The following is a 23,311-nucleotide window of genomic DNA, read 5'->3' on the forward strand; positions in this document are numbered from 1 at the left end:
ACATCACCTCTCATTCTTCAAAATTCATGGGAATATAAGTCTAGTCTCCTCAATCTCTCCTCATAGGACAATCCCCCCATCCCAGGAATCAGTCTGGTGAACCTTCGTTGCACTCCCTCTAAGGCAAGTATATCCTTCCTTAGGTAAGGAGACCAAAACTGTACGCAATACTCCAGGTGTGGTCTCACCAAGGCCCTATATAATTGCGGTAAGACTTTACTCTTATACTCCAATCCTTTTGTAATAAAGACTAACGTACCATTTGCTTTCCTAATTGCTTGCTGCACCTGTGTGTTAACTTTCAGTGCCTCGTGTACAAGGACACCCAGGTCCCTCTGCACACCAACATTTCCCAATCTCACACTATTTAAAAAATACTCTGCTTTTCTATTTTTCCTACCAAAGAGGGTTGGAGTATAAAAGCAGGGAAGTCCGGCTACAACTGTACAGGGTATTGGTGAGACCACACCTGGAGTACTGCGTACAGTTTTGGTCTCCGTATTTAAGGAAGGATATACTTGTATTGGAGGCAGTTCAGAGACGATTCACGAGGTTAATTCCAGAGATGAGGGGGTTGACTTATGAGGAAAGGTTGAGCAGGCTGGGCCTATACTCATTGGAATTTAGAAGAATGAGAGGTGATCTTATTGAAACATATAAGATACTGAGGGGGCTCGACAAGGTAGATGCAGAGAGGATGTTTCCCCTCGTGGGGAAATCTAGAACTCGGGGGCACAGTTTCAGAATAAAGGGTCGCCCTTTTAGAACTGAGATGAGGAGGAATTTCTTCTCTCAGAGGGTCGTAAATCTGTGGGATTCTCTGCCCCAGAGAGCTGTGGAGGCTGGGTCATTAAATACATTTAAGGTGGAGATAGACAGATTTTGGCAAGATAAGGGAGTGAAGGGTGATGGGGAGCGGGCAGGGAAGTGGCTTTGAGCCCAAGATCAGCCATGATCTTATTGAATGGCGGAGCAGGCTCGAGGGGCCAAGTGGCCTATTCCTGCTCCTATTTCTTATGTTCAAAGCGGATAACTTCACACTTCTCCACATTATATTCCATCTGCCATGTTCTTGCCCATTCACTGAACCTGTCGATATCCCTTTGCAGCCTCTTTGTGTCCTCCTCACAACTTATTTTCCCACCTAGCTCTGTATCGTCAGCAAACTTGGACACATTGCACTCGGTCCCCTCATCTAAGTCATTGATGGAGATTGTGAATAGCTGAGGCCCCAGCACTGATCCTTGCGGGACCCCACTAGTTACAGCCTGCCAGCCCGAAAATGAGCCGTTTATTCCTACTCTCTCTGTTTTCTGACCGTTAACCAATCCTCAATCCATGCTAATATTACCCCCAATCCCATGAGCCCTAATGTAGTGTGACAGCACCCTGGGAGGAAAGGGCACCTGCTCCTGATCACCACCCACTTAACTTGACAAGGTCGGACTGTCTACACCACAACTCCAGATATCCACAGCCATGCCTCAGCTGTCCAGAGCCTTGCTCAGGCCCCATCCGGAGGACTGCCTTCAGTTTCAGGCACCGCACCTCAGAAAGGGACACACTGGCCTCGGAGGGGGTGCCGGGTCGATTCACCAGGAGGACACCGGGGCTGAGAAGGTCTCATTATGGGGACGGAACCATCGAATGAAACAGCACAGAAGGAGGCCATTCGGCCCACCGTGCCTGTGCCGGCTCTTTGGTCGAGCTCTCCGATTAGTCCCACTCCCCCCTGCTCTTTCCCCCTCGCCTTGTAAATGTCTCCCCTTCAAGTATTTACCCACTTCTTTTTTGAGAGTTACTATTGAATCTGCTTCCACCGCCCTTCCAGGCAGCGCGTTCCAGATCATAACTGGCTGTGTTTAAAATCGGTTTCCTCATGTCGCCTCTGGTTCTTTTGCCTGAAATCTGTGTCCTCTGGTTACCGACCCTCCAGCCACTGCAAACAGTTTCTCCTTATTTACTCGATCCAAACCCTTCATGGTTTTGCCCCCCTCTATCAGATCTCCCCTTAACCTTAGCCGGGCAGGTGGAAGGGGTATCAGTGGGAGAGCATTGTGGGGGTAGTGATCATAAAAACATAGAAGATAGGAACAGGAGTCGGCCATTCAGCCCTTTAATGAGATCATGGCTGATCATCCAAACTCAGTACCCTGTCCCTGCTTTCTCCCCATATCCCTTGATCCCTTTAGCCTTAAGAAATATATCCAACTCCTTGAACAGCCATGATCTCATTGAATGGCGGAGCAGGCTCGAGGGGCCGAATGGCCGACTCCTGCTTCTATCCTCTATGTTTCTAAAATAGACTTTGCTGACTCAGCAAACCTCATTTGCTTTGCTGTTTTTTGGCTGACTAAATAAAAGTTTTTTTTTGGCTGCATGCAGGTATTTAATTGAGTTAGTTCAGGCTTGCTGTCAGTCCTGGCCCGAGGCGCCCGCCAATCAGGAGCGCGGAAAACGCTGGGAGGACCGGGCGGGCTGACGGTCTTCCAACCAATGGCGGCGCGGGAGGGAGGGAGGCGGGACCTCGGTGGGCTGCAGGCCGCTTTCATTGTCTGCAGGAGCTGTTAAAGGGAAGGGGAGGAGGGGGTGGAAAAAAACCCAGCTTGTGAGTGTTTATTCCTTTACATTACCTTTATTGCAAGGTTATTCATCAACTGCATTCATTTAAAAATAAGTGAACCTTTTCTCTTTTTGACTTTTATCCAGAACAAAGAGCCCTGGTGCTGTGAACATTTTGGTGGGCAGACACTTTTAAAGGGACAAAGACCAGCATTCTTCCTCCTCTCTCTCTCTCTCTCTCTCGTGAGTATTTGTGGTGGGTGAGGGGGGTGAGTCAAAGGGGACTGCGACCCCTTTTCAACAAAAAAAATTGCTTGGCCATTTAAAGGGGAATGGGTGCCCCCCAGGTATTTAAAGGGGCAGTACCTCTTTCTTTCTATATCATGTAAGAGCAGGGAGGTTCTGCTTGAACTGTACAAAACACCAGTTAGGCCACCGGCTAGAGTGCTGCGTGTAGTTCTGCTCGCCCCATTGCAGGAAAGATGTGACTGCTCGAGACGGGAGATTTACGAGGATGTTGCCAGGACTAGAGAATTTCAGCTACAAGGAAAGATTGAATACATAGAAACATAGAAGATAATCTACATCCTCGGGTACTTAAGGAAGTGGCCCTGGAAATATTAGATGCATTGCTGGTCATCTCCCAAAATTCAATAGACTCTGGAACGGTACCCATGGATTGGAGGGCAGCTAATGTTACCCCACTGTTCAAAAAAGGTGGTAGAGCGAAAACGGGGAATTACAGACATCGGTAGTGGGGAAAATGCTAGAGTCCATTATAAAAGACGTAACAGCAGAGCACTTGGAAAACAGTGACTGGATCGGACAAAGTCAACATGGATTTACAAAAGGTGAATCGTGCTTGACTAATCTACTGGAATTTTTTGAGGATGTAACTGGTAAAATAGATAAGGGAGAACCAGTGGATGTGGTGTATTTGGACTTTCAAAAGGCTTTCGATAAGGTCCTGCATAAGAGATAGAAACATAGAAGATAGGAGCAGGAGTAGGCCATTCGGCCCCTCGAGCCTGCTCCGCCATTCAATGCGATCATGGCTGATCATCCAAGTTTAGTACCCGGTCCCTGCTTTCTCCCCATACCCCTTGATCTCTTTAGCCTTAAGAAATATATCCAACTCCTTTTTGAATATATTTAATGAATTGGCCTCTACTGCCTTCTGTGGTAGAGAATTCCACAGGTTCACCACTCTCTGGGTGAAGAAATTCCTCCTCATTTCTGCCTTAAAAGGCCTACCCCTTATCCTTGGACTGTGACCCCTGGTTCTGGATTCCCCGACCATCGGGAACATCCTTCCTGCATCTAGTGTGTCCAGTCCTGCCAGAATTTTAAAAGTTTCAATGAGATCCCCTCTCATTCTTCTAAACTCCAGCGAGTACAAGCCCGATCAACCCAATCTCTCCTCATACATCATTCCTGCCATCCCAGGTATCAGCCTGGTGAATCTTGGCTGGACTCCTTCCATGGCAAGAATATCCTTCCTCAGATAAGGTGACCAAAACTGCACACAATACTCAAGATGTGGTCTCAACAAGGCCCTGTGCAACTGCAGCAAAACATCCTTGTTCCTATACTCAAACCCTCTCGCTATGAAGGCCAACATACCATTTGCCTTCTTAACTGCCTGCTGCACCTTTTTTTTAAATTCATTGATGGGATGTGGGCGTCGCTGGCTGGCTAGGCCTGCATTTAGTGCCCATCCCTAATTGCCCTTGAGAAGATGGTGGTGAGCCGCTGTAAGAACCGGGTTTTTCTGGTCCTCTTCTTGAGTTCCGTAGTACGAAGAATTCCAGGCTCGAGGGTTCGGAGAGTTAAAACAACATCATTTTATTCATTACTGTTCGGAGTGGTCATACAGCATATCGACAGTACATTCGTGTCCCGAGGGTCACCCTGGGTTAGACACGTGGTGCCAGCATTTATGTCCCCGGGAGATGTCTGACCCTCTTGATGTTCCACACGCCTTCTGGCTAAGAGAGAGAGAGAATACCGGTGGGGAAGCCCCTATTATACCGTGGGACAAGGGTCACTACATCACTTCCCTGGCAACAAGTGTTCCATTACATCACTTCCCTGGCAACAAGCATTCTCCGATAAGGGTCATTACATCACTTCCCTGGCAACAAGCGTTGGGACAAGGGGATCACCGGGTTTTTCTTTCAGTTTGACCATGATCTGGTCTTGTCTGGCAGGCAAGTCCTGACTTGCCTCCCTGAAGTGATTGGGCACCGAACAATGGCTAGTCAATCATTCTCTAGTCAGCAGTTAGGCCCTTTCAGTGGCCCTGATCTGGTCGTTAGCACTTCGTTAACACTTGGCCTCAGTCTGAGGCAGATTCTCTGTTCTGCTAGCTTTTGCACTTTGCACAGCTGGGGCTGCTTTTTAATCTAATCTAGACTTTCCTTGTGTGAAGCCATTTTTGTAAGCCAATTCATTGCCCATTTTATTCACATTTCCACATCCCTCCCTTTGATTCTTTATACAATCTACAAGAATCATTATATACAAGGTATACTCTTGATAGTGCACTTTATCAAAAACACACCCTGTGTCTCCGTTTTGTCTGTGTTCTGGCCATGAACACAACCAAAAGGGTTTTAATTTCGAATTTACAGATAACTGTGTAGGACCGAACAGGCTTCCTCTGGGGGTTCCCCCTGCTTTGCTGTGTCTACTTCTACCCTAATTCGGGAGAGGCGAGGGGGTATAGTAGCTCCTGCATGACTTATACAACATTTGATACTATTTACAAAAATAATAATTCCCAAAATTACACCACTTATAACAATCAAACCATACAGTAATTTCTGTCCCAATGTTTTCAGCCATGCAAACCATCCTTAAAATAAGTTATTCTCTATGCCTCCTACCCATGTTAGAAAAGGGGTAAAGGAGATGGCTAGCAATATGTTGATGGGAATCATGGTACACAATAAGTCCAATTTATCCTTCTGTTGGGGCTCCTGTCGTATCTCTTTTCACGTGTGACACGTGTATCCAAGCCTTCTTTCCTTGTACTTTCACGGCTGCTCCTGTGGTCAACAGGATGACATACGGACCTTCCCACTTGTCTTCCAGGGGGGCTGGCTTTATTTTCTTTACCCAAACTTGTAGCCCGGGGACTAAGCTGTGTCCTCCCCGTGGGGGTTCTTGCCAAGCTGCGCTGACCTGTTGGGAAGCAAAACTGACAGCATCTGTTAGATCTTTGCAATACTTTAGTACTGTGTCACTTAGAAGATGAATGTCAGCCCTACGTAGATCTATTGTTCCGGGTAGCGACATTGGTCTACCGGTAACGACCTCATAGGGGCGGAGTCCAGTTGTCCTATTCGGGGTGGCTCGAATACTGCATAGGACAAGGGGTAGGGCCTGAGGCCATGGCACTCCTTCAGAGTGGTACTTAGTGAGCCGTTGTTTAACCTGCAGCTGTCAGAGAACCTCTTTGTTTCCATAGTTGTCCAAAGTCATGAGCGATGCCAAAAGCATATCTAGAATCGGTATATATATTGGCCGTCTTGTCTCGAGCATAGAGACAGGCTTGGGTGAGGGCGACTGGTTCTGCCTGTTGTGCTGAGGCCCCTCCTCCCATACTTCCTGCTCGTACTACTGTGAATTCTGTTGTAACCGCCCACCCTGCCAATCGGGTTCCTTTTTCCACAAAGGATGACCCATCCGTGAAAAGGACCATTTCGGGATTGTGTAAGGGTAGTTCCTGTGTCTCAGCCCTCTGCTGCTCAACTTTCGGCACTTTCTCGAGAGCCAGTTTCTTCCCCGAGATTTCTCTCAGTCGATTACACTGTAGTTAAAAGTCTCACTTGCTAAATACACCACCTTAGTCTTCGGTACTATGTTAAGCCCCAGTTTCTGGTACACCAGGCCGGCCCCAGCTTCTGACAGATAGCCCTGATTGAGGACAAGACAGTCTCTGCCAAAGCAGCACGGACAGCAGAGCTTCTGCAGCCACTTGGTCCATTTAGGGTTCAGCTGACCATACGGTTCCTCATTTTTAGGTTTAAAAACACTGATAATTTTCCCGCCGGGCTCGGGGATGAAGTAGCTGCCGCTCGAGCCCTGGCTGATGCGCTGCGGGAAGATGCAGATCTCCTGCGCATGCTCGGCGCGCCACACCACCTCGCTGGAAATGGACATCAAGCACTCGGCGGCGAAGTAATCGCGGCAGGCGAATGCAGGCATGGCTAGGACTGGAAGAAGGGCTCGCTCTGCTTTCTCTCTCTCTCTCTCTCCTGTAAGGTGCTTGGATTAAAAAACGCAAATCTCCAGCTGGACTGGAACCGGCGAACTGAGCCCAATGCGCCGTGGCCCCGATGCTTTGTCTGGCTGCGTTAAGTAGGGCGTTTGCTCGTCCGGTGACGGCCATATTTACTATTGCCGTCAGGGCGGCCGACTCTCTTGCACTAACTACTACTGCTATAACCTGGCATCCATCAAATGGGTGCAGGTTATAGATTGTTCTTTTTCTTTCCAAGAACTGCCAGGCTTTTACTCCGCTTTTCTTTGGGTGCGGCATGTCAGTTGCCCATTGATCTATATCTTTTGGGTTGGCCACCCGGTATAGGTATAAATTCGGAGATTTCGGCTGCCTACTTCATGTTTTTGTAACCTGATGGGGGCAAGGCGTGGGGGTGGTTTCTTGGTTATATCTTCTTCATCTGATGAGTCCGTAAGAGGGGTATTTTAGCAATATGGGCTTAGTTTGATCGGGGTTGGAGCGTGGGCTGTTCATATGCCGGAGGGGCTGTAGGGGGCGCTGCAGGATAGGTAGGATACAAGGGCGTCGGAGTAATCGTCACCACTCCGGGACTTTCCCTGTGTATTTCCCTTTCCTTCTTGGTTTTTGCCTTCCACTTTTCTGCTCTTTCGTTTGCTTTTTCAAGGCATTTTTGGTGTTTCTCTAACTTGGATTTGTATTTTGTTATCTGTTCATGGAGAGCTGTTTTTTGTTCTTTCTCTTTGGCCTCTGCCCCCTTCCGAGTTATTTCCCCTCTCTGCCTACACTGTTTCAAGGTGGCCAATACCCAGCCCATTTTTCTTTTCCCTCCTTTCATACGGGTGGTCTTGCCCCATGCTCTTTTTATATCATCAAGGGACCATTGTCCTTTTGAGGCAGCAAATTTTTGTTCGATATTATATTCATGTTGTGGGACATCGAATGTACTTTCTATATACTGCTTGAGTTGGATTACTATTTCTTCTAACGTGGTCTCAGGAGGGGCTCTGCCTCCTTTTTCCATTGCTGGTTTTCTACTTGGTTCCATCATGTTGCCACAGGTCGTAGACTTAACGAATAAGTTTAAAATAGACTAGAGTCGTCCCGGACTCTGCCGCGTGCTAGCTAGCAATGGGACCTGTGCTCCGTTAACTGCCAGCCAGAGGGTACGCTACCCGGTTGGTTCGTTCAATAAAGATCGCAGAGACAGGGTGCAAAAAGGGCACAATAAATTCCAGTGCTTACCTTTTTCCCCTTTCTTGATGTCTTGCGATCCTGCCGACTACGCCAAGTTGTAAGAACTGGGTTTTTCTGGTCCTCTTCTTGAGTTCCGTAGTACGAAGAATTCCAGGCTCGCGGGTTCGGAGAGTTAAAACAACATCATTTTATTCATTACTGTTCGGAGTGGTCATACAGCATATCGACAGTACATTCGTGTCCCGAGGGTCACCCCGGGTTAGACACGTGGTGCCAGCATTTATGTCCCCGGGAGATGTCTGGCCCTCTTGATGTTCCACACGCCTTCTGGCTAAGAGAGAGAGAATACCGGTGGGGAAGCCCCTATTATACCGTGGGACAAGGGTCACTACATCACTTCCCTGGCAACAAGTGTTCCATTACATCACTTCCCTGGCAACAAGCATTCTCCGATAAGGGTCATTACATCACTTCCCTGGCAACAAGCCGTGGGACAAGAGTCGTTACATCACTTCCCTGGCAACAAGCGTTGGGACAAAGGGGATCACTGGGTTTTTCTTTCAGTTTGACCATGATCTGGTCTTCAGTCTGGCAGGCAAGTCCTGACTTGTCTCACTGTTGCATATGCCTCCCTGAAGTGATTGGGCACCGAACAATGGCTAGTCAATCATTCTCTAGTCAGTTAGGCCCTTTCAGTGGCCCTGATCTGGTTGTTAGCACTTCGTTAACACTTGGCCTCAGGCTGAGGCAGATTCTCTGTTCTGCTAGCTTTTGCACTTTGCACAGCTGGGGCTGCTTTTTAATCTAATCTAGACTTTCCTTGTGTGAAGCCATTTTTGTAAGCCAATTCATTGCCCATGTTATTCACGTTTCCACATTGCCTTCTTGAACCGCTGCAGTCCATATGGTGTAGGTACATCCACAATGCTGCTAGGAAGGGAGTTCCAGGATTTTGGCCCAGCGACAGTGAAGGAACGGCGATACAGGTCCAAGTCAGGATGGTGTGTGGCTTGGAGGGGAACTTGTAGGTGGTGATGTTCCCATGCGTCTGCTGCCCTTGTCCTTCTAAGTGGTAGAGGTCGCGGATTTGGAAGGTGCTGTTGAAGGAGCTTTGGCGAGTTGCTGCAGTGCATCTTGTAAATGGTACACACTGCAGCCACTGTGCGCTGGTGGTGGAGGGAGTGAATGTTGAAGGTGGTGGATGGAGTGCCAATCAAACGGTGTCGAGCTTCTTGAGTGTTGTTGGAGCTGCACTCATCCAGGCAAGTGGAGAGTATTCCATCACACTCCTGACTTGTGCCTTGTAGATGGTGGAAAGGCTTTGGGGAGTCAGGAGGTGAGACACTCGCTGCAGAATTCCCAGACTCTGGCTTGCTCTTGTAGCCACAGTATTTATATGGCTGGTCCAGTTCAGTTTCTGATCAATGGTAACCCCCAGGATGTTGATAGTGGGGGATTCAGCGATGGTAATGCCATTGAATGTCAAGGGGAGATGGTTAGAGTCTCGCTTGTTGGAGATGGTCATTGCCTGGCACTTGTGTGGTGCGAATGTTACTTGCCACTTGTCAGCCCAAGTCTGAATGTTGTCCAGGTCTTGCTGCATATGGACACGGACTGCATCAGTATCTGACGAGTCTCGAATGGTGCTGAACAGTGTGCAATCATCAGCGAACATCCCCACTTCTGACCTTATGATGGAGGGAAGGTCATTGATGAAACAGCTGAAGATGGTTGGGCCTAGGACACTGCCCTGAGGAACTCCTGCAGTGATGTCATGTGATTGAGATGAATGACCTCCAACAACCACAGCCAACTTCCTTTGTGCTCGGTATGATTCCAACCAATGGAGAGTTTTCCCCTTGATTCCCATTGACTTCAGTTTTGCTAGGGCTCCTTGATGCCACACTCGATCAAATGCTGCCTTCATGTCGAGGGCAGTCACTCTCACCTCACCTGCATGCTTACCTTCAGCGATTGGTGCACAAGGACACCCAGGTCTTGTTGCACTTCCCCTTCTCCCAATCTATTGCCATTCGGATAATAATCTGCCTTCCTGTTGTTGACACCGAAGTGAATAACCTCACATTTATCCACATAATATTGCATCTGCCATGCTTCTGCCTAATCACCCAACCTGTCCAAATCATACTGGAGTTTCTCGGCATCCTCCTCACAGCATACACGCCCACCCAGCTTTGTGTCATCTGCAAATTTGGAGATATTACATCTAGTTCCCTTGTCTAGATCATTAATATATATTGTGAATAGCTGGGGTCCAAGGACCGATCCCTGCGGTACCCCACTAGTCACTGCCTGCCACTCGGAAAAAGACCCGTTTATTCCAACTCTTTGCTTTCTGTCTGCCAACCAGTTCTCTATCCAAGTCAATACCTTGCCCCCCAATCCCATGTGCCTTAACTTTACATGCTAATCTCTTATGTGGGACCTTATCAAAAGCCTTCTGAAAGTCCAAATACACCACATCCACTGGTTCACCCTTATCGATTTTACTAGTTACATCCTCAAAAAATTCCAGTAGATTAGTCAAGCACGATTTACCTTTTGTAAATCCATGTTGACTTTGTCTGATCCTGTCACTGTTTTCCAAGTGCTCTGCTATTACATCTTTTATAATGGACTCTAGCATTTTCCCCACTACCGATGTCAGGCTTACCAGTCTATAATTCCCCGTTTTCTCTCTACCACCTTTTTTGAATAATGGGGTAACATTAGCTACCCTCCAATCCATGGGTACTGTTCCAGATTCCATCGAAAACCCAGCAGCTTCTCCTCCATCTCCACTCCAGCTCAAACTGCTGCAACAAAAAGACCTACACAGGCGGCCAGGGACCGACTTCCATTACCTGCAATAAAACTCTTCCCGACAGCCGCTGACTAATGGCGGCCGCAGCACCCACAATTCCCCGCGCCCCAGAAACCGCTCTATCCAACGCGCTGATTTCCCCGCTGAGAGTGCGCATGCTCCCCGGGGCCGCAGGCCATTCTGGGAGCCTGGCTCCTGTCCTTTGTCCCGAGTCGGACTCGGTGGAGCCAGCTGAAGAAACCGGAAGCGGCGGCTCGGATGGGGGAGGCGCTGCACGCTGGGTTTCCTGGTGCCGGGGCCCTGGCCGCACGTCCACCAGGCCCGGCCGCTCTGATTCCGATTGAGGTTTTTGATGAGGTAACAGAGAGGGTTGATGAGGGCAATGCGGTTAACATGGAGTACATGGAATTCCAAAAGGCGTTCGACAGCGTGTAAAGTTAAGGCACATGGGATTGGGGCAAGGTATTGACTTGGATAGAGAACTGGTTGGCAGACAGAAAGCCAAGAGTTGGAAGAAACGGGTCTTTTTCTGAGTGGCAGGCAGTGACTAGGGGGGTACCGCAGGGATCTGTCCTTGGACCCCAGCTATTCACAATATATATTAATGATCTGGACGAGGGAACTAGATGTAATATCTCCAAGTTTGCAGACGACACAAAGCTGGGTGGGCGTGTGTGCTGTGAGGAGGATGCCGAGAAACTCCAGTATGATTTGGACAGGTTGGGTGATTGGGCAGAAGCATGGCAGATGCAATATAACGTGGATAAATGCAAGGTTATCCACTTTGGTGTCAAAAACAGGAAGGCAGATTATTATCTGAATGGCAATAGATTGGGAGAAGGGGAAGTGCAACGAGACCTGGGTGTCCTTGTGCACCAGGCACTGAAGCTAAGCATGCAGGTGCAGCAGGCGGTTCAGAAGGCAAATGGTATGTTGGCCTTCATAGCGAGAGGGTTTGAGTACAGGAACAAGGATGTCTTGCTGCAGTTGTACAGTGCCTTGGTGAGACCACATCTTGAGTATTGTGTGCAGTTTTGGTCGCTTTATCTGAGGAAGGATGTTCTTGCCATGAAAGGAGTGCAGCGAAGATTCACCAGGCTGATACCTGGGATGGCAGGAATGATGTATGAGGAGAGATTGGGTCGATTGGGCTTATACTCGCTGGAGTTTAGAAGAATGAGAGGGAATCTCGTTGAAACTTATAAAATTCTAACAGGACTACACAGACTAGATGCAGGAAGGATGTTCCCGATGGTCAGGGAGTCCAGAACCAGGGCTCACAGTCTAAGGATAAGGAGTAAGCCATTTAGGACAGAGATGAGGAGGAATTTCTTCACCCAGAGAGTGGTGAACCTGTGGAATTCTCTACCACAGAGGGCAGTGGAGGCCAATTCATTAAATATATTCAAGAAGGAGTTAGATATATTTCTTAAGGTTAAAGGGATCAAGGGATATGGGGAGAAGGCAGGGACGGGGTACTGAATTTGGATGATCAGCCATGATCGCATTGAATGGCGGAGCAGGCTCGAGGGGCTGAATGCTCCTATCTTCTATGTTTCTATGTTCAGCCTCAGACAAATGTTAGGGAGAGGGATGGAGTCCGTGGCTAGGGAACGGAGTTCGTGGGGTGTCTGTCTCTTTAACTACAATTCATAGAATTATAGAAATTTACAGCACAGGAGGAGGCCATTCAGCCCATCTTGTCCGTGCCGGCCAACAAAGAGCTCTTCTCCCTAATCCCACTTTCCAGCACTTGGTCCGTAGTCTTGTAGGTTACGGCACTTCAAGTACATATCCAAGTACTTTTTAATGTGATGAGGGTCTCTCCCTCTACCACCCTTTCAGGCAGTGAGTTCCAGACCCCCACCTGGGTGAAAAACATTTCTCCTCAAATCCCCTCTAAACTTCCAACCAATTACTTTAAATCTATGCCCCCTGGTTATTGACCTCCCTGCTAAGGGAAATAGGTCCTTCCTATCCACTCTCTCTCTGCCCCTCATTATTTTATACACCTCAATCAGGTCTCCCCTCAGCCTCCTCTGTTCCAAAGAAAACAACCCCAGCCTCTCCAATCTTTCCTTGTAGCTAAAATTCTCCAGTCCTAGCAACATCCTCGTAAATCTCCCGTTCGAGCAGTCACATCTTTCCTGCAATGGGGCGACCAGAACTGCACGCAGCACTCTAGCGGTGGCCTAACTGGTGTTTTGTACAGTTCAAGCATAACCTCCCTGCTCTTACACGATACAGAAATAGAGAGGCACTGACATATGAGGAGAGATTGGGTCGATTGGGCTTATACTCGCTGGAGTTCAGAAGAATGAGGGGATCTCATTGAAACTTATAAAATTCTAACAGGACTAGACAGACTAGATGCAGGAAGGATGTTCCCGATGGCGGGGGAGTCCAGAACCAGGGGTCACAGTCTAAGGATAAGAGGTAAGCCATTTAGGACAGAGATGAAGAGGAATTTCTTCACCGAGAGAGTGGTGAACCTGTGGAATTCTCTACCACAGAAGGCAGTGGAGGCCAATTCATTAAATATATTCAAGAAGGAGTTGGATATATTTCTTACGGCTAAAGGGATATGGGGAGAAAGCAGGGACAGGGTACTGAATTTGGATGATCAGCCATGATCGCATTGAATGGCGGAGCAGGCTCGAGGGGCCGAATGGCCTACTCCTGCTCCTATCTTCTATGTTTCTATGTTTCCCTCACTGATTGCGGCTCTTCACCAACACCGACTTTACAAAGAAAGCCCCGTGCGGCAGCCTGGAGCTCAGGGGCCCAGCGCGCAGGCGCGGGGGAGGATGATTGACAGGGGCCCAGGGTGTGTGCTGAGCATGCACGGTGCGGGCCGGGTGCCTGTGGAGCAGGAGAGGGCGAGGCCATGGGGCACGTGCGTGGTGTCAGCCACAACTCAGTGCGGCGGCTGGAGTGCTTTCTGGAGCGCAGGGGCTTGTGGGAATTACAGCCGCCATTACTGTTGATCCTTTCAACCAACCTGTGCAGCAGCTGGGGCCTGAAAATCAGCTTCACTGCCCCTGGGCTCGGAAAGGGGGACATGAGACAACATTCTCCTTCTTACCCCTTTCTACACTCCTTTTACAGGGTTTTAGAAGTGGAGCATTTACAGACAGGAAGCTCAGACCAAACATCACATCAAGATCTGACATAGTCGCTCCATTCATCAGGACTTGAATATCATCGGCCTTTGCACATAAAAGGAGAGAGCAGCAATCGCAGCGTGGACAAACCGCTCACGTGTTTCGTGTGTGGAAAGGGATTCAGCCGATCGCCTGACCTGGCAAGACACGTGAACCATCACATCGGAAAACAAATGGGTAAAGGTGGGGATGGCAGGAAGGGATTCTGTTCCCCGTCTGCATTGAAAGTTCACCGGCGCAGTCACACCCGGGACAGTCCGTTCACCTGCTCCGTGTGTGGGATGAGATTCACTCAGACATGTCATTTGCTGACACACCAGCAAGTTCACACTGGGGAGAGACCCTTTACGTGTTCTGATTGTGGGAAGCGATTCACTCGGGCCTCCAACCTGCTCGCACACCAGCGAGATCACACTGGAGAGAGACCTTTCACCTGCTCAGTGTGTGGGAAGGGATTCACTCGGTCTTCAGATCTGCTGACACACCAGCGAGTTCACACTGGGGAGAGGCCGTTTAAATGTGACTGTGGGAAGAGCTTTAAAAGCTCCAATAATCTGCTGAGACACCAGCGGGTTCACGCTGTTCTGTAGCGCAGAGCCCTGCAGACAGCGAGGGCAACATGAACATGGAATGGATGAATGTTTTATAAATTCTTGTACTGCTGTTTAATCTTTAAGACTGTTGTGCTGATGATTCCCTTGATTTGACTTTTCATGGTGTTACATAGAATGTACAGCAGAGAAACAGACCATTCAGCCCAACTGGTCTATGCCGGGGTTTGTGCTCCACACGAGCCTCCTCCAACATATTCTCCTATTCCTTTCTCCCGCATGTGTTTATCTAGCTTCCCCTTAATTGCATCTGTGCTTTTAGCCTCAACTACTCCTTGTGGTAGCGAGTTCCACATTCTCACAACTCTGGGTAAAGAAGTTTCTCCTAAATTCCCTCCTGGATTTATTAGTGACTGTCTTACATTTATGGCCCCATAAATATGATGAGATTCTGTTAAGCTGCCCAGTATGTTGTTGTACATTGTCTTTTTCTGATGAATGAAACATTACTGAGCCCCTGTACCCGTGTTATGGGATGAAGTGCCAGACAAGTGAAGGCACAACGTCTGGGTGTGAATCTAATAATAACCTCACGGACCGTATAGGTGTGATAACCAGACGGGCTTGTGGTTATAGTCTGGTCACAGATGGACTAAATTCCCTGAATTAGCAGGAGTTCAGGAGGCGGTCAACAGACGGGTCCAAACAATCCCATTTCCTGAGCGGTAACCAAGCTTGTGTATAAGAACAGGCCACTTAAGCCATTATCAGTTGGAACAGACTCGAGAAGATCGCGCACGAATCCACTGTACTTCTATTCTCCAGATTGAGGGAATTATCACCCGATCTGTGTTATGCAGCACTCTTAATAAAGCCTGGAGAGACAATTTGTGTTCTTGTGAGCTTGATTATCTGGTATCTGAAACCCTGGAACTCCCGATCATTAGAGTCAACCTCAGTGTGTGGAAAGGGATTCCCTGGTGTATCCCACCCGCTGACACACCAGAGTGTCCACATTGTGTGTCAATTTCTCTGCTCCCCTCACTCACTCCAACCTCCCTCCCTCTGAGCTTGCAGTATCCCGTTCTCTCCGATCCAACCCTAACATTGTCATTAAACCTGCTGACAAGGATGGTGCTGTTGTTGTTTGGTGAACCAACCTCTACTGTGCGGAGGCTGAACACCAACTCTCTGACACCTCCTCCTACCTCCCCCTGGACCATGACCCCGCTACCACATCAAGCCATTGTTTCCAGGACTGTCACTGACCTCGTCTCCTCTGGAGATCTTCCCTCCATGGCTGTGAACTTCACAGACCCCCAACCCCGCTCAGCCCGCTTCTACCTCCTTCCCAAGATCCACAAACAGGGCTGCCCTGGTAGACCCATCGTTTCAGCCTGTTCTTGCCTCATGAAACTGATTTCTTCCTATCTCAACTCTCTTTTATCTCCCCTTGTCCAGTCTCTTCCCACCTACATTCACGACTCTTCCGCCACTTTAACAGTTTCCAGTTTCCTGGCCCCAACTGTCTCCTTTTCACTATGGACGTCCAATCCCTCTACACCTCCGTCCCCCACCAGGACGGCCTGAGGGCGCTCCGTTTCTTCCTTGAACAGAGGCCCAACCAGTCCCCATCCGCCACCACCCTCCTCTGCCTGGCTGAGCTTCTTCTCACATTGAACAACTTCTCCTTTGACTCCACTCACTTCCTCCAAATGAAAGGTGTTGCTATGGGAACCGCATGGGCCCTAGCTATGCCTGCCTTTTCGTGGGATATGTGGATCATTCTTTAAGAACATAAGAAATAAGAGCAGGAGTCGGCCATACGGCCCCTCGAGCCTGCTCCGCCATTCAATAAGATCATGGCTGATCATCGACCTCAACTCCACTTTCCCGCCCGATCTCCATATCCCTTGATTCCCCCAGAGTCCAACAATCTATCGATCTCAGCCTTGATTATACTCAAAGACTCAGCATTCACAGCCCTCTGGGGCAGAGAATTCCAAAGATTCACAACCCTCTGAGTGAAGAAATTCACAGAATCACAGAAACCCCACAGTGCAGATAGAGGCCATTTCGGCCCATCGAGTCTGCACCGACACATATCCCACCCGATTCCCGTAACCCCATGTATTTAATCCCCCTAACACTAAGGGTCAATTTATCATAGCCAATCAACCTAACCCGCACATCTTTGGACTGTGGGAGGAAACCGGAGCACCCGGAGAAAACCCACGCAAACACGGGGAGAATGTGCAAACTCCACACAGACAGTCACCCGAGGCCGGATTCGAACCCGGGTCCCTGGCGCTGTGAGGCAACAGTGCTAACCACTATGCCACCGTGCTGCCCTCCTCATCTCAGTCTTCAATGGCCGACCCCTTATCCTGAGACTATGCCCCCTAGTTCTAGACACTCCAGCCAGGGGGAAACAACCTCTCGACATCTACCCTGTCAATCCCCTTCAGAATCTTGTATGTTTCAATGAGATCACCTCTCATTCTTCTAAACTCCAGAGAGTATAGGCCCATTCTACACAATCTCTCATCATAGGACAGCCCTCTCATCCCAGGAATCAATCTAGTGAACCTTCGTTGCACCGCCTCCAAGGCAAGTATATCCTTCCTTAGATAAGGAGACCAAAACTGTGCACAGTACTCCAGGTGTGGTCTCACCAAGGCCCTGTACAATTGTAACAAGACTTCCTTACTCTTATAGTCCAACCCCTTTGCAATAAAGGCCAACATGCCATTTGCCTTCCTTATTGCTTGCTGTACCTGCATGCTAGCTTTGTTCCAGTGCTACTCAGGTCCCCTCCCTCACCTCTTTTTCCGCTACATTGATGACTGTATTGGTGCCGTTTCCTGCTCTCGCCCTGAACTACAACATTTCATTCACTTTGCTTCCAATTTCCACCCTCCCCTCACCTTCACATAGTCCATCTCTGACTCTTCACTTCCCTTCCTCGACTTCTCTGTTTCCATTTCTGGGGATAGGCTATTGACCAACATCTACTATAAGCCCACTGACTCCCACAGCCACCTGGATTACACTTCCACCCACCCTGCTTCCTGTAAGGACTCTATTCCATTCTCCCAGTTTCTCCGTCTCCGCCGCATCTGTTCTGACGATGCCACCTTCCATACTAGTGCTCCCGGTATGTCTTCCTTTTTCCTCAACCGAGGATTCCCCTCTACTGTGGTTGACACAGCCCTTGACAATGTCCGTTCTATTTCCTGCACTTCTGCTCTCACCACTTCCCCTCCCTCCCGGAACCACGATAGGGTTCCCCTTGTCCTCACCTTTCACCCCACTAGCCTCCACATTCAACGGATCATCCTCCGCCATTTCCGCCACCTCCAACGTGATCCCACCACCAAACACATCTTCCCCTCCCACCCCCTTTCAGCATTCCGAAGGGACCGCTCCCTCCGCGACACCCTGGTCCACTCCTCTATCACCCCCAACACCCCTTCGCCCGGCACCTTCCCGTGCAAGCGCAGGAGATGCAACACCTGCCCTTTTACCTCCTCCCTTCCCACTGTCCAGGGCCCCAAACACCCTTTCCAGGTGAAACAGCGATTTACTTGTATTTCTGACAATGTAGTAAACTGTATTCGCTGCTCACGATGCGGTCTCCTCTACATTGGGGAGACCAAACACAGATTGGGTGACTGCCTTGAGGAACACCTCCATTCAGTCCGTAAGCGTGACCCTGAGCTTCCGGTCGCCTGTCACTTTAATTCTCCGCTCCACTCCCACTCTGACCTCTCTGTCCTCGGCCTCTTACACTGTTCCAACGAAGCTCAACGTAAGCTCGAGGAACAGCACCTCATCTTTCGATAAGGCACTTTACAGACTTCTGGACTCAACATCGAGTTCAACAATTTCAGACTATAACCTGTATTTCTTTATGTATTTTAATGTTTTTCTCTTGTTGTCTCACATGGTAGCTGTTAATGTTGCTGCCATCATCATTCACACCTCATCTAGAGTCATCTTTTGTTTCTTAACTTGTCCCATTTCCTCTCCATTTGCCTCGCACCATCATCCCTTGTCAGTCAATCTCTCCTGCCTTCCATCCAATCACAGACCTTCCCTTTGTTCTTCCATCCTATCACAGACCTTCCCTTTGTTCATTCCTCCCCTCCTCCCTGCCTCTGATTAAAAATCTCTCTTCTCTAACCTTTTCCAGTTCTGACGAAGGGTCCTCGACCCGAAACGTTGACTCTGTTTCTCTCTCCTCGATGCTGCCTCACCTGCTGAGTGTTTCCAGCATTTTCTGTTATTTCTATCTTGATACTATTCGACTGCCTGGGGCTGCACATAAGCCTCTCTGTTCTTATCCACTAGTCATTGATCATCCCGTCCCCAGGCTGACTCTGTGTTAACACCTCAGACGAGCCTCAATCTGTTATCAGAACCAGTTTGTCTCTCTCAGGAATGCCCAAGGCTCTGTTGTCTGGGCACCAACTCACTCGTGACCTCACATGTTGCAACAAGTCTGCTGCCTGAGCAGTTTGCAGTGTTATTAGGTCTGTAGGTCTCTTAGCAACCACCTCCCTTATCTAGACAAAGGGCTCATCTCCTGACTTTGGGTGTTATCATTCCAAACTTCAGCATTCTGTCTTTTAGCTTCAATCTATCTGTGTCCACCCAGTGACAACACTGAGCTCCTCCCTCCAACCAATGACACTCGCCCTCTTGCTGAGAAAGAAAGACTTGCATTTATATAGCGCCTTTCACAACCTCAGGATGTCCCAGAGTGCTTTACAGCCAATGAAGAACTTCTGAAGTGTAGTCACTGTTGTAATGTAGGAAACGCGACAGCCAATTGGTGCACAGCAAGCTCCCACAAACAGCAATGTGACAATGACCAGATAATCTATTTCAGTGATGTTGATTGAGGGATAAATATTGGCCCCAGGACAGCGGGGAGAACTCCCCTGCTCTTCTTCAATGTAGTGCCACGGGATCTTTTACATCCACCTGAAAGAGCAGACAGGGGCCTCGGTTTAACATCTCATCCGAAAGACGGCACCTCTGACAGCGCAGCACTCCCTCAGTACTGGAGTGTCAGCCTAGATTTTTATGCTCAAGTCTCTGGACTGGGACTTGAACCCACGACCTTCTGACTCAGAGGTGAGAGTGCTGCCCACTGAGCTAAAGTGCCTGGAGCTAAGCCAGCTGGGATACTTGACATAGGATTACATCGGATATACGGCACAGAAACAGGCCATTCAGCCCAACCAGTCCATGCCGGTGTTTATGCTCCACTCGAGCCTCCTCCCGTCTTTCCTCACCTAAATCTATCAGCATAACCCTCGATTCCCTTCTCCCTCATATGCTTGTCTAGCCTCCCCTTAAATGCATCGATACTATTCGCTTCAGCCACTCCCTGTGGCAGCGAGTTCCACATTCTCACCACTCTCTGGGTAAAGAAGTTTCTTCTGAATTCCCTATTGGATTTCTTGGTGACGATCTTATATTGAGGCCTCTAGTTATGCTCTTCCCCACAAGTGGAAACATTCTCTCTGTATCCACTCTATCAACATTTTTCATAATTTTAAAGACCTCTATTAGGTCACCCCTCAGCCTTCTGTTTTCAAGAGAAAAGAGACCCAGCCTGTTCATCCTTTCCTGATATGTATACCCTCGCATTTCTGGTATCATCCTTGTAAATCTTCTCTGCACCCTCTCCAGTGCCTCTATATCCTTTTTATAATATGGTGACCAGAACTGTACACAGTACTCTAAGTGTGGTCTAACCAAGGTTCGATACAGGTTTAGCATAACTTCACTACTTTTCAATTCTATCCCTCTAGAAATAAACCCTAGTGCTTGGTTTGCTTTTTTTTTATGGCCTTGCTAACCTGTGTCGCAACTTTTAGTAATTTGTGTATTTGTACTCCGAGATCCCTTTGTTCCTCTACCCCACCTAGACTCGCACCCTCCAAGTGATAAGTGACCTCCCCATTCTTCCTACCAAAATGTAATACCTCACATTTATCTGTTTAGCCTTGGTCAGTCTGCAAAAACTCTGAAATGTTTAATAATGAAATCAGGGAGTTAAAAAGCTCAGGTGAGGCAGTTTAAAAAGACAGTCCCTGACCAGAGATTGCTGGATGCTGACACTCGGTGCTCACGAGGACAGAATGTCCCATTCCTCAGGCACAGACATCCAGCACCTCGATCACAACAACAATTCACAAAACAACGGCAATACAACTTGGAGCAGAGACGGTTAAGTGGAGCTGTGATCGAGGTGCTCAAAATTTTGAGGGGTTTTGATCGAGCAAACAGGAGAAGCTGTTGTCACTGGCAGGAGGGTCGGTAACGAGAGGACACAGATTTCAGATCATTGGCAAAAGAATCGAGAGAGGAAATGAGGAGACTTTTTTTACCCAGCGAATTGTGATGATCTGGAATGCACTGCCTGAATGGGAGGTGGAAGCAGATTCAATAGTAACTTTCAAAAGGGAATTGGATATATACTAAAGGCAGAAATTTGCAGGGCTGTGGGGAAAGAGCAGGGCAGTGGGACTAATTGCATCGCTTTCAGAGAGCCAGCACCAGCATGATGGGCTGAAAGGCATCCTACTGTGCTCTATGATTCTATAACATCAGCTTCTCTCTGCCCACTAGCACTGAGAGAACAGGGAATAATCTTTAAATCCAGCCCAGTTATTGGGGGCTCTTAACATTAACAAGCCCCAGTTGCCTGAATTAACATGGTTCAGTCCTGGATGTGATTAAAGGCATCAGAAACAGTGGAATCGACCCACCGCAGTCACAATGTGGACACTCTGGTGTGTCAGCGGGTGGGATACACCAGGGAATCCCTTTCCACACACTGAGGTTGACAAATGAGCGGGAGTCCCAGGGTTTCGGACACCAGATAATCAAGCTCACAAGAACACAAATTGTCTCTCCAGGATTTATTAAGAGCGCTGCATAACACAGATCAGGTGATAATGCCCTCAATCTGGAGAATAGAAGTACAGTGGATTCACGCGCGACCTTAAGAACATAAGAAATAGGAGCAGGAGTAGGCCAATCGGCCCCTCGAGCCTGCTCCACCATTCAATAAGATCATGGCTGATCTGATCCTAACCGCCAACCTACTATCACAGAACCATCTCCTGAATCTAACAGAATTAGGAGCAGGATCAGGCTACACGGCCCCTGGGCCCACTCCACTACCCACAGGGCCATGACCGATCCGAACCTAGACTCATGTCCAAATTCCTGCCCGCTCCCCATAACCCTTTATTCCCTTTACTTCTAGGAAACTGTCTATTTCTGTTTTAAATTTATGTAATGATGTAGCTTCTACAGCTTTTTGGGGCAGCATATTCCATGGACCTACCACCCTCTGAGTGAAGTAGTTCCTCCTCATCTCAGTTTTGAAAGAGCAGCCCCTTATTCTAAGACTATGCCCCCTAGTTCTAGTTTCACCCATCATCGGGAACATCCTCCCCGCATCCACCCGATCCAACCCCTTCACAATCTTATATGTTTCAATAAGATCGCCTCTCATCCTTCTGAACTCCAATGAGTAGAGTCCCAATCTACTCAACCTCTCCTCATATGTCCATCCCCTCATCCCCGGGATTAACCGAGTGAACCTTCTTTGTACTGACTCGCGAGCAAGTATGTCTTTTCTTAAGTATGGACACCAAAACTGTATGCAGTATTCCAGGTGCGGTCTCACCAATACCTTGTACAACTGAAGCAATACCTCCCTATTTTTATATTCTATCCCCCTAGCTATGAAAGCCAACATTCCATTGGCCTTCTTAATCACTTGCTGCACCTGCATACTAACCTTTTGAGTTTCGTGCACCAGGACCCCCAGATCCCTTTGTACTTCAGTACTTTCCAGTTTCTTGCCATTAAGATAATAACTTGCTCTACGATTTTTCCTGCCAAAGTGCATAACCTCACACTTTCCAGTATTGTATTCCATCTGCCAAAGCTCTGCCCACTTACTTAGCCTGTCTATGTCCCCTTGCAGGTTTTTTATGTCCTCCTCACTCACTACTTTCCCTCCCATCTTAGTATCATCTGCAAACTTAGATATGTTACACTCGGTCCCCTCCTCCAATTCGTTAATATAGATTGTAAAGAGTTGGGGACCCAGCACTGAACCCTGTGGAACACCACTAGTTACTGATTGCTAGTCCGAGAATGAACCATTTATCCCAACTCTCTGCCTTCTGTTAGATAGCCAATCCTCTATCCATGCCAGAATATTACCCCCAATCCCGTGATTTTTTATCTTAAGCAATAATCTTTTGTGTGGCACCTTGTCAAATGCCTTTTGGAAGTCTAAATACACTACGTCCACTGGTTCCCCTTTATCCACCCTATATGTTTCTTCCTCAAAGAACTCCAGCAAATTTGTCAAACATGACTTCCCCTTCATAAAACCATGCTGACTTTGTCCTATTAAATTATGATTATCCAAATGTCCTGTTACTTGTCCTTAATAATGGACTCCAATATTTTACCTACCACAGATGTTAGGCTATAGTTTCCAGCCTTCCGTCTACTGCCCTTTTTAAATAAGGGCGTTACATTAGCAGTTTTCCAGTCTGCCGGGACCTTTGCGGAGTCCAGGGAGTTTTGCAAAATTACCAATGCATCCACAATCCCTACCGCCACTTCCCTCAAGACCCTAGGATGTAAGCCATCAGGTCCAGGTGATTTATCCGCCTTGAGTCCCATTATTTTACCGAGTACCACTTCCTTAGTGATTTTGATC

The sequence above is a fragment of the Somniosus microcephalus genome, chromosome 4 (genome assembly GCF_052327205.1).
Source record: "Somniosus microcephalus isolate GS21.2 chromosome 4, FLI_Smic_1.0, whole genome shotgun sequence".
Taxonomy (NCBI): Eukaryota; Metazoa; Chordata; class Chondrichthyes; order Squaliformes; family Somniosidae; genus Somniosus; species Somniosus microcephalus.